The following is a 19,340-nucleotide window of genomic DNA, read 5'->3' on the forward strand; positions in this document are numbered from 1 at the left end:
AAATTAAATGTACATGTCACTCCCAAAGCCTCCAGGAATGCTGGTACGATTATTTTTAACTTGTTACTATTGTATCTCAATTACTTCAACTTATTAGACAGCTGATCTATTAAGTTCTCAGGGTAGGACCCACTGGGGATAAATTTTAAAATTAAAAAGATTTTTAAGAATCTACTCTTAGAAGTTCCATCATAATTTCAAATTTCACTGAAAACAATTTGAATTTTAACGCTCCTCTGGAGAAATTTCAATCAAGCCTCCAGAAATAGGAAGAGAGTAGTACCATGGCACTGTCAAAGGACCCAAACCAAAAAAAGTCATAGGCTTCTTTTATGATAGTCTCAAAAGCAGAGTGAATACACAGCTAAACACAGCGTTACCTTGTGATTCAGCAATCACACCCAACTGATTTGAAAACGTATGTCCACACAAAAACCTCCACATGAATGTTTATAGCAGCTTTATTCATAACAGCCCAAAACTGGAAGCAACCAAGACGCCCTTCAATAGGTGAAACAGATAAGCAAACTGTGGCACATCCAGACAATGAGTATTATTAAGTGATCAAAAGAAAAGAGCTACCAAGCCACAAAAAGACTTGGATAAATCTTAAATGCATACTGCTAAGTGAAAGAAGCCAGTCTAAACAGGCTGCGTACTATATGGTTCCAATTATATGACACGCTGGAAAAGGAAAAACCATAGAGATGGGTGAAAGGATCAGTGGTTGCCGGAGGTTTGACAGCATGGAGTTGAATAGGTGAAGCACGGGGTTTTTTTCCAGGCAGTGAAATTATTCTGCATGATACAGTGATGGTGGATACGTGACACTAAGCATTTGTCAAAACCCACTGAACTTCACAGCATAAAGAGTGAACCTTAATGTATGCAGATTTTAACAAATCATTTAGGAAGTCGAGAGGATCCCAGGGTGGAATACAAAATGTGACAAAACAATTACAAATTGTCTATGAATGTATGAAACAACCTCACGGAGAGGAGGGAGGGAAAAGGTACAAGCTCACCTTTGTACAGCTTTGCAGAGAACCCAGTGGGATAGGATTTGGCCCACGGCTGTAGTTTCCAAACCTTGCTCTAAAGCCTAACGAGGCCCTCAAGTGGTAACTTTCAGAAGCCTGTGAAAGGAGGGCCATGTGATGTGGGATCCATGCCACAGGGAAGAAGGCCAGGCCCATGGCTTTGCCCGCATCTGGTCCAGAGTCGATGCCAAAGTCCTGACTCGGACTTAAAAGATTCCTAATGCCCAGCCCCCACCCTTCTGACCTAATTCTCTGTTTCCACCTCCACTCCTGGGGGGCTCCCCCCATGGCAACCAGCATGCCTTTTACCTGCTCGTTCCAGGAGGCCCTTGCCCCTTGCAGGTCCCTCTGTCTTACACACCCCCTCACCCCAAATACCCAATGGCTACTCCCTCACTTCCATCCAGGGCTTTGCCCGATTGTCACTGCCTCTGGTGGGGCCCCCCCACTTTCCCCACAACCTGTGCTCCCTGCCCCTCTGACCCAGCTTCACTTTTCTCCATGTCACTCATACACACACACACACACACACACACACACACACACACACACATACACACACACACACGTTTTAAAAACAAACTTTATTTTTGTTTCTAGAACAGTTCCAGATTTTCAGAAAAATTATAAAGACAGTACTATGTAAGATAGTTCCCATATAACCTACATTGAGTTTCCCCTATTACTAACGTCTTACACTTGAGGTACATCTGTTATAACCAGTGAACCAATACTGATATGCTATTATTGAAAGAAGTCCATACTTTATTCTGATTTCCTCAGTTTTTACTACTGTCTTTTTTTCTGGTCTAGGATCCCATTCAGGATACCACATTGCATTTTGTCTTCAGGTCTCCCTAGGCTCCTCTTGGCTGGGCCAGTTTCTCAGACTTTCCTTGTTTTTGATGACCCAACAGTGTTGAGGAGCACTGGTCACATACTACATATTTTTACTTATTTGTGTCAACTCATCCCAAGCAGGAAGGTAAGCTTCTAGAAGACAGAGATTCTTATCTCTCTGTTTACCATTTCCCCAGCAATCGGAACAGAACTTGCCACATCATGAGTGTTTAATGAATAACTATAGAATGAATTTGCTAAAATGAATGATTTTTTAACTCTAAAACTCCACAGACCTTCAGGTTTCATACAGCCCAACCCTTCTCATTTAGCACATGAAAACAATGAAGTCTTGAGGGGTTAGGTAACTTTCCAGTTACAGGAACCAGAACTAGAACGTCCTCAGCGTTTTGTGACCACCATACCCAGAAGCCAGGACCCATCAAACACTGTCGTCCAACACTTCAAGTTGCCCACAAGGAACCTGGGAGCCCATACTCATTCTCAGCAACCTCAACAGCTTTTTCTGAATAACAGTGTTTATTTGGGTCAACAACTTGAATATTTTATTGCATCTTTATATACATCCTTTCTATAAACATAAGTGAAAAAAATAAAAGGACAAAATGTTGACACCAGTAATCAAAAGTCATCTAGCAGGTGACAAACAGGAGTGAGATCTTTTAGGTCAAATCAAATACTTTTTAGGCTTTAACTGATCACCTGAAACCAGCCCCAAGTGCTAGAAAACCCTATGAATGGTTGTGTGTAAATGGAGAGACATGAATACCCTGCCACATCAGATAGATGACTCTGTTTTTTTTTTTTTTTTTGAGAGAAAGAGAGAGAGAGAGAGAGAGAGCAAGCAGAGTGCAAGAAGGAGAATCTTAAGCAGGCTCTACGCTCAGCTCAGAGCCCAACAGGGGGCTCGATATCCCTACCCTGGGATCATGACCTGACCTGAAATCAAGAGTCAGATGCTCAACAGACTGAGCCACCCAAGCGCCCCTAGATGGTTCTGTTTTTAACTCAATCCTTCCTCTTTAGTATCTTTTCAGTTAAAGATATCAGGGATTGCCTACTCATTATACCTGTTTGGCAACCTTTCAACATGTGCTCAGGGACAACTAAATAAGAATCCAATTTCATTTATTGATAAGTAATTGCTGAGCACCTAAAATCTGCTAAGCATGAACTTCAAAATGTGTCCTTTCTCGATTCACCAAGAGCCCAGTAAATAGCATGCTCTAAATACTTACAGAACACTTTAGAAGGCTTCAATTCCTCAAATAAGAGAGTCCATCAATACTAACCCCACAGGCCTAAGGACAAGTTTACATAAGATTTTAAAATTCTAGCCCTCATGGGGTGCCTGGGTTGCTCAGTCAGTTAGGCATCTGACTCTTGGTTTTGGCTTAGGTCATGGTCTCAGGGTTTGTGAAATCGAGCCCGTGTTGGGCTTATAGCCTTCAAAAAAGCACACAACTAAGAAAACAATCAAAGTTACAAAGGCAACCCAGATCTTGAACTCAATTATACCATATACCATCTTTAAGAGGCATTCTTAGTGGGAATTAAGGACATTCCCAAAAAACAAACACAAATGGTAAAAACTGCTATAAACAGGTTTTAAAAAAATTTTTTTTAAGATTTTATTTTTAACCAATCTCTACATCAAACATGGGGCTCAAACTCACAACCCTGAGATCAGGAGTCACATGCTCCACTGACTGAGCTAGCCGGGTACCCTGAAAGTTTTAATTTTTTAAGGAAAAAAAACGAAGTGATTCAAAAACAATATGGGGGCGCCTGGATGGCTCAGTCAGTTGAGCATCAGACTTCAGCTCAGGTCATCACCTTGCAGTTCATGGGTTCAAGCCCCACATCTGGCTCAGTGCAGACAGCTCAGAGTCTGGAACCTGCTTCGGAATCTGTGTCTCCCTCTCTCTCTGCCCTTCCCCAGCTCGCACTCTGTCTTTCTCTCTCTCAAAAATATATAAACATTAAAAAAATTAAAAAAAAAAAAAGAAATTAACAAAATGGAAAGTACCCAGTGCTTTCAGATTCCTCTTCTGTGGTAAAAAGAGCATGACCTTAAACTTCAAGAACTATCTATTGTACCGTCCCCTGCTCCACAAAACTCAAACACAATATGACAATAGGATATGTGACCTGAGTCTTCAGTAAGAATGTTACTTCCTCCAAGGTAAAACAATTTCAAAGTGCCACTTTAAACATTCAGTTTACTCTCTGTTGTGGGCTGAATTGTGTCCCCTGGTACCCATGACTATGACTTTATTTGAAAAGAGGGTCTTTGTAGATGTAATCCAGATGAGGTCATGCTGGATTAGGGTAGATCCTAATCCAAACACCAGTCTCATTGGGAAATTTGGACATAAAAGGAAAATTTGACACAAAGACCCAGGGAGAGAACACCATGTGACTACAGAGGCAGAGATTGGAATGATGCAGCTCCAAGCCAAGAAATGTCCAGCACTGACTACACCGGCCAGAAGCTAGAAGAGAGGCATGGAACAGGTTCTCCCTCAGAGCCTCCAGAAGGAACCAACCCCGCCAACACCTTGATTTCAGACTTCTGGCCTCCAGAACTGTGAGAGTAAATGTCTATCATTTTGAGCCACTTAGTTTGTGGTTCTTTGTTATGGAGGTCCTAGAAAACGAATATATTCTAATTCTTTCAGGGTCCTGTGGGCATTTGCAAAAAGAACCTAAGATCATACTGGAGGAAGTATTGAAACCTGGTTCCAGTATTGGAAGTACTGGAGTGAGTGCCACACTCTTCAAAGCAGTTGCACGGTCATGCTTAACTCGTGGAAACTACTTTCATGAATTAATGTAACTAGAAACGTTATATATACACATAAACATGTGTGCAGGTATGCACATCCTCTACCATATTCAGATTATACTAATGATGGGGGTGCCTGGGTGGCTCAGTCGGTTAAGCATCCAATTCTTGGGGTGCCTGGGTAGCTCAGTTGGTTGAGCGTCTGACTTCGGCCCAGGGCATGATCTCACAGTCTGTGAGTTCGAGCCCCGCGTCGGGCTCTGTGCTGACAGCTCGGAGCCTGGAGCCTGCTTCGGATCTGTGTCTCCCTCTCTCTCTGATCCTCCCCTGCTCATGCTTTGTCTCTCTCTCTCTCTCTCAATAATAAATGAACGTTAAGAAAAAAAAAAAGCATCCAACTCTTGATTTTGGCTCAGGTCATGACCTCACAGTTCGTGAGATCAAGCCCCTTGTCAGGGTCCATGCTGCAGCACGGAGCCTGCTTGGGATTCTCTCTGCCTCTCCCTTGCTCATGCGTGCTCACTTGCTCTCTCAAAATTAAATAAATAAACATAAAAAAAAAAAAAAAAAGGAGAGAGATTACACTAATGAAGAAAATATCATCCCAAGACACTAAAAAATATTTCCGGAATACAAAATAGGGAATTTATCTTCATAAGCAATTTCTGATTTTATAACTTCTGATTTTGTAACTTTTCCAGGACTTCCCCAGGAAAAATCTAATCGCAACAGTTTTCAGATGGTTGGCAGTAAAGCCCAGGTTAGCTGAAAGGCCCCATGAGGTAATCTTGACTTTGGTAAAGGTCTGCATAGGTCTTCAGCTTTGCAGGTTCAGAAGCCAGATAGTCTCCCAAATCACACAGGTGTGATCAGGTCCAGGAAACAAGTTCACAACAATCCAACCCACAGATCCCAATTTCCAAGTTCAAGGAACAATTCATTAATTTTCAACATATCTTTCAGTGACCGGAACACTTAGACCTCCCTCACTCCTGATAACAAGTAACCAAAGAACTAAAATGGAAATCCAAAGACTGTTTGGCTAACATGTAATAAAGAGTCAGACATCCAATCTAGAACCTAGAACATTTGACTTCTTCCACCATAGAACATTTGACTTCCTCCCCCCGCCAATACAACACCTGCACAGAACAGTACAATCTTTATATCCACTATGCCATCTGTACCGGCTACACTCAGTAGGGTAGACAGAGACCTCTGTGTTTTATAGGGAAGTAAACTAATGTTAAGGAAACAAAGAGGGCAGTTTATCCATTCATTCAACACATGCTAACAAAACCCAACGTAACAAGGTAAACAGTAGGCGGCACTTAACTCCAATATCCTGACCCTCAGTCAAATGCTCTCTTCACTACATACCAGTCACTTCTGGAATGTACCTCCCCAGCAATGCACTCCTATCTGCCAGATCATGTGTCTCTCTTCCTTAGAATATGCTGCATAAACATGGAAAAATTACTTCTAGTGCTTTTACTCTTCTATATATTCCATGTAAATCCCAATATATTGATATATTACATGTATATAAACAAAACATATTACATGTTAGATATGTAAGATATCTTACATATCATACAGGTAACATATAAGATAGTTCACATACACACATAATGCCAAAGATTTCACTTTAAGCTTTTTCTTTTTAAAGTTTATTTTGATAGAGAGAGAGAGAGAGAGAAAGAGAGAGAACGCACACACATGGGAGAGAGAGAGGGAGAGGAAAAAAAATCCCAAATAGGCTCCGCACCATCAGCATGGAGCCCAATGGGGGGGCTCCAACTCACAAACCATGAGATTATGACCTGAGCCAAAGTTGGACACTTAACCAACTGAGCCACTCAGGCACCCCCACTTTAAGCTTTTTCCAATAAGCCTTTGTAAATAAAATGTACTAGACCCATCCCGTCCTTCTTTAATAACTGAAATAGTTTTTCATCATTTGTCTGTTTCTTGGCTACTCAAGGTCAATTATGACCACCACTACTGTATTTTTCTCAAATGTAAAACTTGCACTTTTTCATATCTGAAATAAGGGAACCTTCTTACAATAATATATACATTTAATGTTGTGCATTTTCCTTTTAAAAGGGACTATAAAGGGGCACCTGGGTGGCTCAGTCGGTTAAGCATCCAACTGTAGCTCAGGTCACGATCTTGTGGTACACGGTTTGTGAATTCGAGCCCAGCATTGGGCTCTGTACTGACAGCTCAGAGGCTGGAGCCTGCTTGGGATACTGTATCTCCCTCTATCTGCCCCTCTTCCATTTGCATTCTGTCCCTTTCTCTCTTTCAAAAATAAATAAACATTAAAAAAATTTTTTAATTAAAAGGGACTCTAAAGATGAATGATTTTTCTTTCCAATTGGAACCATATCTGAGAATAACCAAACTGTTTACAAGGGGGTATTATATGAGTAGTCCACCTAATAAATAATGAGAGAATAATCAAATAATAAATTATCTAACATCCTGCAACAACCAGTAAATGAATGGACACAGATAAAAATCAATGGTTGCTGGGGTGCCTGCATGGCTCGGTCAGTTGAGGGCCTGACTCTTGGTTTCGGCTCGGGTCACAATCTCTCAGTTCATGAGTTCAAGCCCCGCGTTGGGCTCGGCACTGACAGTATAGAGCCTGCTTGGGATTCTCTCTCTCCCCCTCTCTCTACCCTTTCCTTGATTGTGCTCTCTTTCTCTCTCAAAATAAATAAAAATGAACTTTAAAAGTTAAAAAAAATTTTTTTTTTTTAAATCAATGGTTGCTAACAACATATATAGAACAACTAGGCATTAGGTTCTTTTCAATAGAAGTGTATATCACCTATGGAATTATGTTGCCAAAAAAGAACCTGAATCCTGTCACACATCTATATCTGCCTATAATTTACAGGAAATACAAGAGGCAGAAAGACAAGTTAAATGACACCATAAGAGGCAACTGGCATAGCCTGTGGGAAACCCTAGAAAACAAAGGACCTGCTTCTTCAATAACAACAAAATATTAGAAAAAAAAAAAAAAAAAGATGAGGGAATGTATAGATTTAAGAATTAAGAGGCATCAACCACTATAGAACACTCAACCCAACAATAGCAGAATATGCATTTTTCAAGTACACGTTGAATATTCTTAAGGATATACCATGTTAGGTCACAAAACAAGTCTTAATAAATTTAAAAACATGGAGATCAGGGACACCTGGGTGGCTCAGTCGGTTAAGCAACTGACTCCGGCTCAGGTCATGATCTCACGGTTTGTGAGTTCGAGCTCCACGTGGCGCTCTGTGCTGACAGCTCAGAGTCTGGAGCCTGCTTCAGATTCTGTGTCTCCCTCTCTCTCTGTTCCTCCCCTGCTTGTTCTCTGTCTCTGTCTCTCAAAAATAAATGTTAAGAAAAAAATTAAATACATAAATAAATAAATAAATAGAAAATAAAAACACGGAGATCACAACAGAATGAAACTAGACATCAATAGCTGAAGAAAAACTGAAAAATCCATAAAAATGGGGAAATTCCCCCCCTCCTTTTAAACACCAAACGGTCAAAGAAACTACAGTGAAAATCAGAAAATACCTGAGACAAATGAAGATGAAAACACAACATAGCAAAACTTCTGAAATGCAGTGAAAGTAATGCTAAGAGAAAAAAGGAGAGCTGTAAACATTTACATTTAAAAAGATCTCAAATCAACAACCTAACTTTACCACTTAAGAACTAGAAAAAGAAGGGGCACCTAGGTGGCTCAGTCAGTTAGTATCCCACTCTTGATTTCAGATCAGGTCATGATCTTATGGTTCGTGAGTTTGAGCCCCATATCAGGTTCTGGGCTCCCAGCATGGAGCCTGCTTGGAATTCTCTCTCTCTCTCTCTCTCTCTCTCTCTCTCTCTCTCTCTGTCTCTCAAACATTAAAAAAAAAAAAAAGGAACTAGAAAAAAGAACAAATAACCCAAAGCTAGGAGGAAGGAAATAATAAAGATTAGATCAGAGATAAATAAAATAAAGACTACAAAAACAATTGAGAAAAAAAAAAATCAATAAAACCAAGAGTTGGTTCTTTGAAAAGATCAACAAAATTAATAAGCCTTTAGCTAAAAGACAAAAAAGAAAGAACATAAATAACTAAAATCAGATATAAAAGAGAGGACACTACTACCAGTTTTACATTAAAAAAAAAAAAAGGATTATAAGAGAGCACTATGAGCAATTATATACCACAAATGGATAACCTAGAAGAACTGGACAAATTCCTAGAAACGCACAACCTACCAAGACTGAATCATGAACAAATAAAAAATCTGAAAAGACATGTAATGAGCAAGAAGACTGAATCATTAATTTAAAACCTCCACAAAAGACTATACTTTCAGGGATCATTCCTAGAATTTGTTACTACAGAAGTTTCTCTGAATGTGTAGAGTACCCAAAACCATGAGAAGGAGGTATAGCATTCTCTCCTGAGGATGAAGGTGGCTCTGGGGGTTGCTTCTGCAGCTGTCTTTTGCTGTTGATGATCATTCTTCTCTTCCTTTGGGAGAGCAAGAGGGAGAAAACAAAAACAAACAAAAAACTCCCATAAAGAAGAGCCCAAAACCAGAGGGCTTCACCAGTGAATTCCACCAAAGCTTTAAAGAATTAACACAGATCTTTCTCAAACTCTTCCAAAAAATTGAAGAGCAGGGAACAATTTCTCACTCATTCTATAAAGCCAGCATTACCCTGATACCAAAACCAGATAAAGACACTACAACTATAAATCAATGTCCTTTATAAACACTGATGGAAAAATCTTCAAAAAAATATTAACAAGCAGGATTAAAATGATTATATACAGAACATTAAAATGATTATACACTGGGGCACCTGGGTGGCTCAGTCGGTTAAGTGTCCGACTTCAGCTCAAGTCATGATCTCACAGCTCATGAGTTCGAGCCCCGTGTCGGGCTCTGTGCTGACAGCTCAGCGCCTGGAGCCTGCTTCAGATTCTGTGTCTCTCTCTGCCCCTCCCCTGCTCACATTCTGTCTCTCTCTCTTCTCTCTCTCTCTCTCAAAAGTAAACATTAAAAAATTTTTTTAAATAAATAAAATGATTATACACCATAACTTCAATGCAAGGATGGTTCAACATATGAAAATCTATCATTGTGATACTCTGCACTAACAGGATGAAGGAAAAATTCACATGATCGTCTCAACTGATGAAGAAAGCATTTTGATAAAATTCAACACTCTTTTATAATTAAAAACAAAGAAACCACTCTACAAACTAGGAATACAAGAAAACAACCTCAACATAATAAAGGTTATATAGAAAGAGACCAAAGCTAATATGTTTAATGGTAAGATTGCAGGCTTTCCCTCTAAGGTCAGGAACAAGACAAAGAGGTCCACTCTCACCATCTCTTCCCAGTATAAGACTGCAAGTCCTAGTCACAACAATTAAGCAAGAGAAAGAAATAAAAGGCACCCAAATAGGAAAAGAAGAAGTAAAATTATTTCTGTTAATGGAATGATGTTATATATGTAGGGAAAACCCTATAGAGATTGCACCAAAAATAACTTAAAAAACCTGTTAGAAGGGGTGCCTAGGTGGTTCAGTCAGTTGAGCGTCTGACTCTTGATTTCAACTTAGGTAATGATCTCACCTGTGAGAACTAATAAATTAAGCTAAATTCCAAGACACAAAATCAACTTGCAAAAACTAGTTGCAATTCTATATACTAACAATTAACAATATGAGAGGAAATTAAGAGAACAATTCCATTTACAATATCAACAAAAAGAATAGACTACTTAGGAATAAACTTCAACAAGGAGGTAAAAGACTTGTACACTGAAAACTATGAAGTATTTTTGAAAGAAATTAAAGAAGACACCAATAGGAAAGATATCCCATGTTAATTTATTGGAATATTTAGTATTATTAAGATGTCAATACTACCTGAAGCAATCTGCAGATTCAAAGCAATTCCTACCAAAATCCCAACGACTTTTTATAGATGAAAATTCCATCCTAAAATTCATATGGAATTCCAAGGGACCCAAAACAACCAAAATAATCTTGAACCAAGTTGGAAGTTTCATACTTCCTGATTTCAAAACTTATTACAAAGCACTGTAATAAAAACAATGTGATACTGGCATAGAAATAGACATGTAGACCAAAAGAACAGAACAGAAAGCCTAGTAATATACCCTCACATGTAAGACTTAGATAATTTTTAGAAAGTGCTAAGACCATTCAATGGGAAAAGGACAGTCTTTTCAACAAATTGTGCTGGGAAAACTAGCATCCAATACAAGAGAATGAAGTTGGACCCTTTGATCTTACACCATATACAAAAATTAACTCAAAGTGCATCAAAGATTTATTCATTTTTTAAAAATTTGTTTTAAGTTTATTTACTTATTTTTGAGAGAGAGACAGAGAGAACGAGAAGGGGAAGGCAGAAAGAGAGGGCAGAAAGGCAGAAAGGAAGACAGAAAGAATCCCAAGCAGGCTCCACACTATCAGCATGGAGCCCAATGTGGGACTCAAACTCAGGAACCGTGAGATCATAACCTGAGCTGAAACCAAGAGTCGGAGGCTTAACCAACTGAGCCACCCAGATGCCCCAAAGTGGATCAAAGATTTAAATATAAGACCTGAAGCTATAAAACTCTCAGAAGGAAAGCTTTATGTCACTGGATTTGGCAATGATTTCTTGGATGTGATACTAAAAGCAAGGATGACAAAAGAAAAAAATAGATAAATTAGATTATACCAAAATAAAAAAAACTTGTGCAAATAAAAACTTGTGCAAACAGGGTGAAAAGGCAACACACAAAATGGAAGAAAATATCTACAAATCATATATCCAATAAGGGATTTATATGCTGAATATATAAAGAAATCCTACAACCCAACAACAAAAAACAAATAACCCAATCCAAAAATGGGCAAAGGACCTGAATAGACATTTCTCCAACAATATATACAAATAGGCAATCAGCACCTGAAAAGACACTCAATTTCACTAATCATCAAAGAAATGCAAATCAAAACCACAATAAGGTGCGCCTGTCTGGATAGTTCAGTAGAACATGAGAATCTTTATCTCCGGGTTGTGAGTTCAAGCCTCACATTGGGCATAGAGCTTACTTACATACACACACACACACCCACCCATGATATCACTTCATATCCTTTAAGATGGCTACTATCAAAAAAACAGAAACAAGTATTAGCGAGGTTGTGGAGCAGCTGGAACCTTTGTGTACTGTTGGCGGGATTATGAAATGGTGCAAGAGCTAATAGGAAAATAGTCTGGCAGCTCTTCAAAAAATTAAAATTAGAACTACCATATGATCCAGAAATCCCACTTCTGAGTATATATCCAAAAGAACTGCAATATCTCTCTAAGAGATATTTGCACATTCATGTGCATTGCAGCATTATTCATAATTAGCAAGAAGTGGAAGCAATCCAAATGTCCATCAGTGGAAGAATGGAGAACTTAACATACCATATTTGTTAGTTCTCCAGAAAAACACAACCAATAGGATGTATACCTAGAGATTTATCATAAAGAATTAGTTCATTTGACTACAGCGGCTGGCACATCTAAAATCTGCAGGATAGACTGGCAGGGTAGAGACCCAAGAGGGCCAGTGTTCCAGTTTGAGTCTGAAGGCAGTGTGCTGAAGAACCAGCAAGAAGTGATGTGGTAAATGAAGTCCAAAGGCAGTCTTTTGGAGAATTCTCAATTGCTAAAGAAGGTGGATCTTCTTTATTCTATCAGGCCTTTAACTTATTGGATGAGGCCATTCACATTTTGGAGGGATCCTTATTCAGAGCCCACCAATTTAAATGTTAATCTCATCCAAAATCACACTCACAGAAGTATCCAGAATAATGTTTGACCAAATATCTGGGCACCCCATGATCCAGCCAAGTTAATATACAAAATTAACCCTCACACATACAGTGGAATATTACGCTGCTTTAAAAGGAAGGAAATCCTGTCATATGCTACAACATGGATGAATCTTGAGGACCTTATACTAAGTGAAATAAGTCGGTCCCAAAAGTACAAATATTATATGATTTCACTTATATGAGGTAACTAAATGTAGAGTAAATGTCTGACATTAAACTTCTGATTGCCAAGGTACCCATTTTAAAAGATAGCCATCTTGAATAAACATATTGCCAGGTATATGACACAGCCACTAGGTAAAACAATCAGATTAGGAACTAGGTCACCCACACCCATTTAGTTCCCCTTACAGAAAGTCCTGGGTGACTTAGATAACTGACCGCTTGAGTGACCCTGCTTCCACTTTCCCATGCCCTAATTTCTGCTCTTGTGTTTCAAATTAGCCAATAATGAGTGACGCCACAAATTGCCAGACATCCCACCCTTGGACTTTAATAAAATCATAGCCCCAGCTCCCCTCTCTATCCCTCTCTCTAATTGCAACCTCACTTGTACCATGTACCCTCCAAGACTTGTGAGTAATAAATTCTGTTCCTCAAATTCCCTAATTATTTTTGAAGTGCATCCTGCAGTCATAAGAACCACAAGGATTAGTCCAGTCACATCACTGGCCCCTGTGGGGGAAATATCAGTGGGGCTCACTGCGGTTAAGACAGGCCCAGGCAACTGCCTCAGGCATTCCTAGCTGAGAGCATCACCATCAATAGGTTGGGCAGGACTCAACACCAGAGTAGTCAAATTTATAGAAATAGCAAGAATGATGGTTATTTAAGGCTGGGGTAGAGGCGCCTGGGTGGCTCAGTTGATTGAGTGTCTGAATCTTGATTTTGGCTCAGGTCATGAGCTCACAGTGGTAGGATTGAGCCCCAACACAAGCTCCTTACTGGGCGTGGAGCCTGTTTGGGATTCTCTCTCTCCCTATCTCTCTGCCCTTCCCCTGTTTGCATGCATGCTCTCGCTCTCTCTCTCTCTAAAATACATGCATACATACATACATTTTTAAAAAATAAAAAAAATAAAAGGTACTGTTTAAATTCTGTAGGATGAAGAAGTTCTGGAGATCTGTTTCATGGCAATGCACATATACTTAGCACTACTGAATTTTATACTTAAAAATGGCTGAGATGGTATAATTTTTTAAAAAGGACATTCTGATCGGGCTAGGGGGAGGGGAAGTGGGGAGTAAGTGTTTCACAGGGACAGAGATTCAGTCTGGGACAATGAAAAAGTTCTGGAGATGAATGCTAATGATGGTTGCACAACTATGTGAACATAGTACTACTAAACTATAATCTAAAAAATGGTTAAAATGGTAATTTTTATGATATATATATATACATGGAATATACATATATAATATAACTTACACGTAATGTATAAAAATAACAGTGCAGGGGGGAAAAAAAGTACAAAGATTTGATGGTATCTGTTTTGGTGATTACAGAGATAAAATGTTGAGTATACAATGAAGTTTGCAAACTACCCTCCAATATTTAAAAATTGAGAGGTTGGGGGTGCTTGGGTGGCTCAGTAGGTTGAGCATCAGACTTCAGCCAGGTCACGATCTCGTGGTTCGTGGGTTGAGCCCCGCATCGGGCTCTGTGCTGACAGCTCAGAGCCTGGAGCCTGCTTTAGATTCTGTGTCTCCCTCTCTCTCTGCCCCTGCCCCACTCACTCACTCTCTCTCTCAAAAAATGAATAAACGTTAAAAAAAAATTTTTTTTAAATCAAGAGGTTAGCTTGTTTACAGATATTTCTAACAATATAACAAAAAGCCTAAAGAACATATACTGAGTGGCAAATGCTCAGGGTTGGGGCACCAACCCCATAGAAAACCATAGAAAATTTGCACTTCTTTGTGTTGTGCATTTCAGTGTTGTCTGAATATTTAAAAACAAATTTACTGTACTTCCAACGAGTCTATATTCCAAAATTAAAAGCTGGAAAAAAAAATCACTACTAGAAGTAGTAATTACTACTAGATTACTACTAAATTACTAGAAGTAAATTGCTACTAGAAGATTTAAAAGAACGTCATTTTTTTTTTTTTTTTTTAATTTTTTTTTCAACGTTTATTTATTTTTGGGACAGAGAGAGACAGAGCATGAACGGGGGAGGGGCAGAGAGAGAGGGAGACACAGAATCGGAAGCAGGCTCCAGGCTCCGAGCCATCAGCCCAGAGCCTGACGCGGGGCTCGACCCCACGGACCGCGAGATCGTGACCTGGCTGAAGCCGGACGCCCAACCGACTGCGCCACCCAGGCGCCCCAAGAACGTCATTTTTTAAATTATATAAACTAAAATTAAAGTTGGGGCGCCTGGGTGGCTCAGTCGGTTAAGTGGCTGACTTCGGCTCAGGTCATGATCTCACGGTCCGTGAGTTCAAGCCCCACGTTGGGCTCTGTGCTGACAGCTCAGAGCCTGGAGCCTGTTTCAGATTCTGTGTCTCCCTCTCTCTGACCCTCCCCTGTTCATGCTCTGTCTCTCCCTGTCTCAAAAATAAATAAAAAACGTTAAAAAAAAAATTTAAAGTAAAATCAACAACAATCACCAAAATTAAACCTTCATATCTGGATTATGTCTTCCTATAATTTTGCTATTTTACTCTGAAAACATCTAAAGACCAATACACATATTTTAAGAATATTTCACTTTACCTTTTAGCTACTGAAGATGTTCCATATTGTCTTCTGCGACGCCTGGCCACTGAAGACATCTTAAGTCCTAGAAAGATAAATTGCTTTTTTTAAGGAATAAATTAGAAAACCATTCGCAGAGTATCACTAGCACTGTGAAACTTTTACAAGCAGCAATGCTTGCCTCTAACCCCCACCCTGCAATCCCATCATACCAATTTGCAAGCAAACACAACAATGAAGACCAGCTAATCACAACCCTGAGATGCCCTCCCAACTCTATTTCTGCTAAAGAAAATGTCTAAGTCAACGCAAAATCTAGAGATGATGCAGGAAGCACTGGCAGAAAGCCTCATGGGTTGGAAAAAAGGGAAAGAGGTAAGTGATGAGGGAAACAAAGGCAAGAGAAATGTAGCTTAAATTAAATCTCCTTACAGCTTGCAGCCCACTGACACCTGAAACACGCAGAGCATGACCTTGCTGCCAAGCAACTCATGGCTGCCTTACTTCCTTGATGTTTTTGTTTTATTAAAGACTAAAAGTAACCTTATCTTAACAGTAGCTTAACCTTATCTTAACAGCACCCCTAAAAGTCTTGAAAGGTTTATTTTCAAATTCCTTAGAGACTTACATTCTCCCTAACCCCCACTAACTTAGAAGTATATACCCGGTCACTCTTCACAACGCCAGTGCAGCTCTTTCTGCCCACGGGTCCTGTCCCCATACTTTAATAAAATCACCTTTTTTGCACCAAAGATGTCTCAAGAATTCTTTGTTCTCGGGCCATTTGCTCAAGAACCCCACTGGTAAGTATGAACTAAAATTCACGGTGGCAATGTGTAATGAAACAAACAAACAAATATGAATTTTATTTCACTGATTTCAGTTCCACTTTGGTGTCCCCTCTTCCTTTAGAACCACGTGCTGCTTGGTAAGGAGACATGGCAAAGCCAAAACACACTGTCCAAGGCCAAATTTGGGGCCAGCAAGGATGGTTTCCTTTTCCTTAACAAATTGATTTGTGCATTTGTCTACCTCCAAAAAGATGCTGAGATGTCTATGACTAAAAGGGAGAACCAGTAAAGCATTAAAATAAAGAGGAAGGAGCAGCACCAAAATAAGGAATTTTTCCATTATTTTAAGTGATATAATTCATACACCATAAAATCCCCCCCCCTCCTTTTTTTGAGAGACAGAGTCTGCATGCACTTGTGCGAGCAAGGGGGGTGCAAAGGGAGTGGGAGAGTGGGAGAGAGGGAGGGAGAGAGAGAGAGAGAGAGAGAGAGAGAGACAGAGAGAGACAGAGAGAGAAAGAGAGAGAATCTAATAAGCCAGGTCCACACTGAGTGCAGAGCCCCATACAGGGCTCCATCTCACGTTCATGAGATCATGACCTGAGCCAAAAGTATGAGTTGGATGCTTAACACACTGAGCCACCTAGGCACCACTAAAATTCACCCTTGTAAAGGTAAATTTTAGGGGTGCCTAGGTGGCTCAGTCAGCTAAATATCTGACTTCCACTCAGGTCATGATCTTGCAGTTTGTGGGTTCGAGCCCCTTGTTGGGATCTGTGCTGACAGCTCAGAACCGGGAGCCTGCTTCAGATTCTATGTCTCCCTCTCTCTCTGCCCCTCCCCCATTCACGCTGGCTCTGTCTCTCTCTCCCTCTCAAAAACAACATTAAAAAACATTTTTTTAAATTTTTAAATAAAGGTAAATTGTACATTATGTGTTTTTTTAGTACATTCACAAAGTAATTCCAGAACATTTTCATCACTGGTTCCCTCCCCCAAATTCTAATAGTCACTCTCTATGCTCCCCTCCTCCCCACCTCTGACAATCACTAGTGTACCTTCAGTCTCTTTGGAATTGTGTATCAGACATTTTATGTAAATGGAATGTCCTCTTTTGTGTCTGGCTTCTTTCATTTAGCATACTTTGGAATGTTGTGGGATGCTTCAGTATTTGTTCCTTTTTATGGGTGAATAATATTCCAGTGTGTGGATATACCAGTGTCCATTCATTCACCACCTGATGGTCATTTGAGTTGTTTCCACTTTTTGGCTATTATGAACAATGCTGCTAGGAACATTTGTGTAACAGTTTTCGGTGAACATGTACTCAGTTCCCTTGGGTATACACTTAGGAGTGGAATTGTTGAATGGTATGGTAATTACGTTTAACTTTTTAAGGAACTGCCAGACTGCTTGCCACATATGCTATACCATTTTAAATTTTCAGCAGCAATACATGAGGGTTTCAATTTCTCTCCAACCTTGCCAACACTTCATATGAATCTTAAGTAGCAGTCTTCAAATTGGGTACATGGACCTGGGGATAAGAAGACCTTCCGTGGGGATCATGACTTTGAGCATGATGGATACTCTGAAGACAATTTCAGGCCCTCTGCTTCCGTAAGAGCTCTTTCCCACATATACTTGATCTAGCAGGCTGAGAAAATGCCTATGACCTCCTTCCCCCCTCTTGCTCAATCACCCTATGCACTGCACAAAAGAAGGACCAATTACTCACCACCCAGAATCTCCTTTGATCCAGTGCATCACCCCAGTGTGAAAACTTCAGAATGAGATTAAGGTAAATGGAGAAGTCAGAACAATGCAAAGAATTTCAACAAGAGACACTAAAGGAAACAGAGCCTTATTTCATCCAATTCCCAGCATGGCTCTAAGTATTGTCCATCCTAGAAGAGTGGAATGTTCAACACAGGGATGGACCCTAAAATGTTTGATTACACCATAGCCAGTAATCAACTAAAAATGGATCACAGACCTAAATGAAAGAGCCAAAAGTATAAAACTCTTGGAAGAAAACATAGGAGTAAATATTCACAACCTTGGGTTAGAGAAAGATTTCTTAGATATGGCACTAAAAGCACAAGCATAAAAAAGTTAGGAGTGCCTGGCTGGCTCAGTAGTAGAGCATGTGACTCTTGATCTCAGGGTTGTGAGTTCAAGCCTCACACTGGATGTGGAGTCTACCTAAAAAAAAAAAAATAGAAAAAAAAATGATAAGCTGGATTTTATAAAAATTGTAAAATTTGTGAAAAGACACCATTAAAAACATATTTACAAATCTCATATCTGATAAGAGTGTCTGGGTGGCTCAGTCGGTTAATCCTCTGACTTCGGCTCAGGTCATGATCTCAACGTTTATGAGCTCAAGCCCCGCGTTGCGCTATCTGCTGTCAGCACAGAGCCCGTCTTAGATCCTCTGTCTCCCTTTCTCTCTTCCCCTCCCCTGTTCTCTCTCTCTCTCTCTCTCAAAAAGAAAAAACATTTAAAAAAATGTTTTAAAGAAACTCTTGCATCTAATAAAGAGCTTACATTTAGTACATACAAGGAACTCTTACAATTCAATAATAAAAAGAAAAATAACCCAATTTTAAAATGGGCAAAGGGTGCTCGCTTCGGCAGCACATATACTAAAATTGGAACGATACAGAGAAGATGAGCATGGCCTCTGTGCAAGGATGACACGCAAATTCGTGAAGCGTTCCTTATTTTTATGAGCACTGGGTGTTGTATGGAAACCAATTTGACAATAAATTTCACATATTAAAAAAAAAGAAAGAAACTAACTACATAAATAAATAAAATGGGCAAAGGATTTGAGTAGACATTTCTTCAAAGAAGATGTACGCACGGCACAAACCACATGAAAAAGTGCTCAACATCATCAGTCATAAGGAAAGTGCAAATCAAAACCACAATGATATCATACCCATAAGGGCCTCTATCAAAAAACAAAACAAAACAAAACAAAACAAAACAAAACAGGTGTGCCTGGGTGGCTCAGTCGGTTAGGCATCCGACTTCAGCTCAGGTCATGATCTCACGGTTTTTGAGTTCGAGCCCCGCATCAGGCTCTGTGCTGACAGCTCAGAGAGCCTGGAGCCTGCTTCAGATTCTGTGTCTCCATCTCTCTCTGCCCCTCACTCACTTGTGCTCTATAAAAAAATAAATAAAATGTAAAAATTAAAATAAATAATAATAATAAATG

General features: G+C 39.7%; 1 protein-coding gene and 2 non-coding genes across 3 annotated transcripts in view; 2 read left to right on the forward strand and 1 right to left on the reverse strand.

The window, feature by feature from the left end:
- Positions 1 to 15,394, reverse strand: part of LOC124511858 (nuclear receptor coactivator 5-like) — a 37,917-nt gene extending 22,523 nt beyond the window's left edge. The window contains exon 1 of the mRNA XM_047079249.1: positions 15,342 to 15,394. The gene's annotated coding sequence lies outside the window, so the exon portion shown is untranslated. The remainder of the gene's footprint in view (positions 1 to 15,341) is intronic.
- On the forward strand, positions 9,060 to 9,268 carry LOC124511972 (small nucleolar RNA U3). Its single transcript, XR_006962009.1, has one exon. It is a non-coding gene; the product is annotated as a small nucleolar RNA U3 (small nucleolar RNA).
- A 3,344-nt stretch (positions 15,395 to 18,738) lies between the features above and the next one.
- Positions 18,739 to 18,845, forward strand: LOC124511978 (U6 spliceosomal RNA). Its single transcript, XR_006962015.1, has one exon. It is a non-coding gene; the product is annotated as a U6 spliceosomal RNA (small nuclear RNA).
- Positions 18,846 to 19,340: the final 495 nt, after the last annotated feature.

Source organism: Lynx rufus, unplaced genomic scaffold, assembly GCF_022079265.1.
Source record: "Lynx rufus isolate CCGP_SWC_20201006 ecotype Redwood Valley unplaced genomic scaffold, mLynRuf1.p SCAF_16, whole genome shotgun sequence".
Classification (NCBI taxonomy): Eukaryota; Metazoa; Chordata; class Mammalia; order Carnivora; family Felidae; genus Lynx; species Lynx rufus.